General features: G+C 39.9%; 1 protein-coding gene across 1 annotated transcript in view; it reads right to left on the bottom strand.

The window, feature by feature from the left end:
- The window catches only part of LOC121723298 (zinc finger and BTB domain-containing protein 47-like), a 39204-nt gene extending 33926 nt beyond the window's left edge, over positions 1-5278 (bottom strand). Inside the window, exon 1 of the mRNA XM_042108886.1 lies at positions 5183-5278. The gene's annotated coding sequence lies outside the window, so the exon portion shown is untranslated. The remainder of the gene's footprint in view (positions 1-5182) is intronic.
- Between the last annotated feature and the right edge of the window lie 504 nt (positions 5279-5782).

Genomic DNA, 5782 nt, shown 5'->3' with positions numbered 1-5782 from the left:
CAGCCCCACCAACCATTCAGCTGACCCATCAGAACCCAGCTGAGACCACCACAGCCATCACGGCCTAATTAGAATAGAACCCGAGAAGGGACCAGCCCACCATAACCACTACAAATTCCGCCGGCCAAATAAAGTCCAGTAAACATACAAAAACCACCATTAAGAAAAGCTAATTAATTGTTCATTTATCCATGGCATTTATCTGTAGTCTTAAAAATAAAATAATAAAATCAAAATTTAGTTAGGTACTCAGTTACACTGATTTTCTTTTTTGCTTTTTATCTGGTCGTTCATGTAAGGTGACACAATTAAAGTGGCAGTGCTCTAGTTTTGTATATTTTCTGTATTTAATTTCATGTATTTTCAGAGAACATAAACACTCCCCATTTATGATGTTGTTTGTGTTGATAAGCTTTGATTTAGCTTAGCTGAACCTGCATGACGTTCCTTTGAAAAGCACTGTGCAGTTCAAGCAGGGACAGTTTTATTGACATCCATTTTACTCAAATGAAATAGAAATAATTGAACATCAATTAAGAATAAGAAATTGCAAATTATATCATTGTCATATCATTCTAAACAATAGGATTTAAAATAATAGGAATAGCCTAATATAGGCCTATATGTATGTCTTTATGAAATAAGAAATACCCTATATGTTTGCCTGAAAAAGGGGAAACTATTCAAACAATAAATGTTTTGTCCATCATTTTGTGTATGTATAAACAGTCGGTGATAGTCCAAAGCAGATGGACTGAGTATTTTTCAGGGCCAGACGTTGGGCACGAACGAACCAGCCAGACAAAGGCGGTCAAGGGTTATGAACTTGACCCAGCCTTGCACGTCACAGGACTTCATTTGAATAACTTTCTTATTCAATTATTTAAAACAATACAAAGTAAAACAATCCCAAAGAACGCATTACATAAATGTTGACTTTTTACTTTTTTTTTTTTTTTTATATATATATATCTTTGGGCTCATGGTTTGTCCATAAATACATTTTAAAATTGCTCTAATTTCGTGTCAATAATGTGACATTCAAAAGCGGACAGAATACCTTCCTCCGACAGACGTAGCCTACAGCCTACAGGCCTAACGAAAGAACCAAATGTGACTTGTTTCACTTTGAAATATCTGTTATATACCTGCAAAGTGGGCCGAACACGTTTCAGTATTAATTCTCTAAAAACAAATAAATGTGGTTTTGCACTAGCGTATGTTGTAAATGGAATTGCTGGATTGTGCAAGATTGGGTAGGCAAACAACCTTGCAAGACGTAAACTTTTATTTTAGGACATTCTTAAACGTCTTTCCAGGACACTATTATGTCCATCTCCGCTTCAATATGCATATTATCCTTAAAGAATTTAAAATGTCCATTTTATAACCTATTTATTTGTCCTTTTATTTGTTGAAACGTTGATGAACGTTCGAATTCACTTTTCGTGTGAGTGAGTAAATAATAGCCTATAATAGCCTAGGCTACACAATTCCATTCTGGGAAAAAGTAATACAATTAGTTGTCACTTTCATTGCATACAGCCTTAAACTTCCTCCTTCGTATTTCTTGTCACTTTTGGGGGATAAAAAGTCCTATCAGTCGGCTATATCGCTTTGACAAATGCAATTCAGCTCAAACTGATAAAGGTAGCCTATGATCATTGAACATAAGATATAGAGATTAACACCAATGCAAACCAAAATTGAAACATCACGCCATAAAAGACAACAGCCGAAATCCGACACATTCTAGCCTGCTGTGTTTAATATGCTGGCGCGTGTCCTCGCGCATCTGTGCCAAAAGTGTGTGTATCTCATTTAAATGTGAATGCGCCCAAAGCTGTTTACTGGCGGCGCTGGGCTGTCGGACATGGCCGGGGCGTCAGTAAACAAACCCGCCTTTTGTAATGGGCCTCAATTAGCACGCAATAATTAGACATCATCTCATTTGGTTAATTAAACACGATTAGCCCCCAAAGCGGGTTAATTGGCTGGATTAATTAACCAAGTGAAGGAATGCTGACTGTTAAGACAACAGTGAACCATGAAGACATCAACATATAGAATTTACAAATGTGACGAATTTGCTGACTTTAATCTTCCCCTTAAACCCCCCCACACACACACACAATTTTAGGGGGGGAAAACAATCTTTCTGATTTTTGTTATTTGCTAGTTTTTAAAAACTTTAATTGCATGATGAACCCATAACAGGGAAAGTATCCCTTATAGGTCCAATACAGATTTAATAATTATTAGCTCTGTAGATAGGCCTATATCAGCAGCAAATACTTTAATTAAAACAAACACATTTCGTTTTTAAGTGACAAAACACGATTGACAAAGAATGTTTAGAAGACTAAAAAGCAATGGAAATGTATAGATTTAAATAAATTATCTGTATTAAATTCCAGGGATGTGCCAGGTCCACCGAAATATGTGCGCAGCTCTGCGGGCGAAGGAATGGGTAGATTTGCGAACTTTGCCGGGTGTGTGTCTGCACGCAGGCTGGCCGTTTGTGTCTCGTCGCATTTGGTGACGGGGAGGCATTAGAGGGCAGATGGCCCAAAAAAGCGCGACCCAGCTGCCTGATGGCCTATGATAGCAAGGTCAAGTTCAAGATCTCAGGACAATGGGACACACACGAGCACGCGCACACACCCATGCAAGCGCAAAGTGAAATCAAGGATACTGAATTTAACGATGTAGTTGTTTCCAGTTGGTCCTTAGTTTTTTCTCCTGTTTTACACTGCGTATAATCAAAGAAAATGGTAACTTTTTTGCCAAACGAATTTTTGGCAAAAGGCGATTAATGAATTCAGCTCTGCTAATTTTATCTAAATAAACTAACGGCTGTGGTGCATTAAAACAATATTAGAATTGACAATATTTCATTATATGGAAAAATGTCAGTATAGATTTGACTTGTACATGCTTTGTTTCATTACTTTTGCCAAAGGGTTGTGGTACATACTCAGCATTCCCTCCGATTACACCAAAAATTGTGAAATAAACATAGACCTTTTGTGCAATTACCATACAATTGCACAGGAAAAACAAAATACATATTTCTGAATAGAATGTCACATCTAGAGCTGTAAATCTGACATTTGCCCCTCAAATACTGTGTATGAAGAAGATGATCAAAATCAGCCACATGGACAAACAATTCTTCTGTGTCCAACAACCCAGTATTGCCATAAGGCTGGACTTTTACCTTGAATTAAATCTGTCTACTCAGGTAAATGTATTCTTGAGTGTTTTGAGTGAGTGTGTTAATCTATGTGTGTGAGAGATTGGGTGTTGACTCTCTCTCTTTCTCTCTCTCTGTGTGTGTGTGTGTGTGTGTGTGTGTGTGTGTGTGTGACATAAATGATAAACCTTAGTCAGTGTGTCAGAGAGTGTCGCCCTGGGTGATCATATCTCTCTCACACAGCACTGCATCTCTCCCCGAGGATCACCCATAGGCCGCAGACCCCATTCACTTCTGTGCAATACACACACACACACACACACACACACACACACAAAGCTCCAAACCATCTCATGTGCTTTTCACAGAGATTTTCTATACGCATACGCATTTACAATCACACACACAAACTCATTCACTCAGAGAAACACACACACTCACACACACACACACACACAGAGAGAGAGAGAGAGAGAGAGAGACGGAGAGAGCACAACACAGAACACACCACATGAGAAACACACACATTAATTCCCATTGCCACTGTAAAAGTAGCTTTGCAATATGTACTGCTGCAATACGACAGCAGAACCACAATGTTACTGCAAAAGCATCTCTCCCATGTCCTGCAACACAACCGGGCAACTGCTAGCTTTCTGCAAACATAGCTGTACCGTATGTAAGGTGAGACAACAGAAAATAGCTACCTACCTTTCTCATGACCAAATTACACAGTTTGTAATGGATGCATTTAGTTATGTTTTTGCGTGTTAGTGTCAGCGATAAATAGTAAAAATAAATAAATAAATAAAAACTTTTATAGAAAACATTTCCATTTCCATGTTTATATTATTTGATTCTGCTTTTTGCTGTCTGTGTTCTTGTGCATTGCTGTAAATGGGTTTATCTGTGTGTGTATTTGTTTGTCTTTCACTGTATGTGGCTGTGCATGTGTGTTGGCATGATATGGTCCAGGTGTGAAAATATATGCTTCATATTATATGTTGTGTACATTTGAAGTTCCTTGAAACAGTGCATTTTATTTCACAATCTCATTTGGCTATCTCATTTTTTTTGTCACACACAAACAAACACACACACACACAGAGTCTATTCTCAACCTTTTCTTGCTCTCTTCCAGCCTTTTCTGTCCATCTGCCCTTTCCCCTCCTATTTTTATTTTCTCCTCTCTCCTCTTCCTGTATGTGTGTGTGTGTGTGTGTGTCTGTGTGTGTGTGTGAAGCCAGTTGTCCCTTAGAAATAACACAATGGTGGTGGCGTGTGCTCTTTCATATTAATACCCATAATCCACCCTCTTCTTGTCATGGACAAAGCTGATCTGCATTGTCAAAGTAGAATCGCGCCCGCGCACACACACACACACACACACACACACCAGGATCCATCCCTCTTGCATTCTCTCTTTCACACATGCAACGATCTCTCTCTCAAGGATCTAAAACACAAACACACACACACACACACACACACACACACACACACACACACACTCAATAAGAAAATTATATTTCCATATTTTCTGCTTTTTAAGTTTGCACTCAGAAAAAAAATGTCATGACATAAAAAGGATGTGATTATACATCAAGACAGATAAAAATGACACATTATTTGTTTTATGACAATTTCACCAATGAGCTGTTTATAAACCTTTAGAGTTTGTATTCCCACCTTCTCCAGCCTAATTATCGGTCATTCCAGCACCATTATCCTTCCACTGCAAAAATGAACCAATCAGGAGACAGCTAATTAAAACGAGCTTCAAAGGAGCATGTGACTGAATAAAGCAACCAATCAGTGACCTGTTAAAATGCCTACATGACAGACAAAACAACAAACCAATCAGCACAGACGCTTGCATGGTATTTGCATACTGACAAATGAAATCATCACTGCATCAAGCGAAACAGATTGACTGGCACAATTATCATCCAATCAGCTGCACAGGAAATGATTTGCATACCTTACCATTTCAGCCTCTGAGGTTTCAAACGCCGCACTCAGGTTTTATCCAGAAACACACAAGCCCTCTGTCTCACGTTCAGGTGGAAAATAAAACTGCTGCTTTTCCACAGCCTTTACCTCTCTACTCATGTCTTCTTTTCTGTCAACCTCATCTCTCTCTCCCCCCCTCTCTCTCTCTCTCCCCTTCTCTCTGTCTGTCTATCTGTCTGTCTGTCTCAGTGTGTCTCTGTGTGAAATGTGATTCTCCCTGGCTGGGTATAGGTGAGGGGGAACAGGCTGGAGCTGCAGGAGGCTGCAGGGACACACGTGTGAGTTTATGGCTCCACTGGAGGTGCCTGGCAACCAGACCTCCTGCCGACCGACTGACACGCAGACACACAGGGACGGCTGGGACTGGGATGGAGGGAGGAGGGAGGGAAAGATTGAGAGATGGATATGCAGAGGCAGGGGATCTCTGCACAACACCAGCCCATACCCCACCCCACCACCTGCAATCTGTGTCCATGAGCAATGGGTAAATTTCCCCTCTCTGCCTGAATTGGATGCAGATCCTGCTGAGACTCCTGGCTGAGCTAGACTTCTGGATAAACACCGCCATCTGCT

The sequence above is a fragment of the Alosa sapidissima genome, chromosome 11 (genome assembly GCF_018492685.1).
Source record: "Alosa sapidissima isolate fAloSap1 chromosome 11, fAloSap1.pri, whole genome shotgun sequence".
Taxonomy (NCBI): domain Eukaryota; kingdom Metazoa; phylum Chordata; class Actinopteri; order Clupeiformes; family Clupeidae; genus Alosa; species Alosa sapidissima.
Note: the sequence above shows the minus strand (reverse complement) of the source record. Positions and strands in the feature narration are given on the sequence as shown.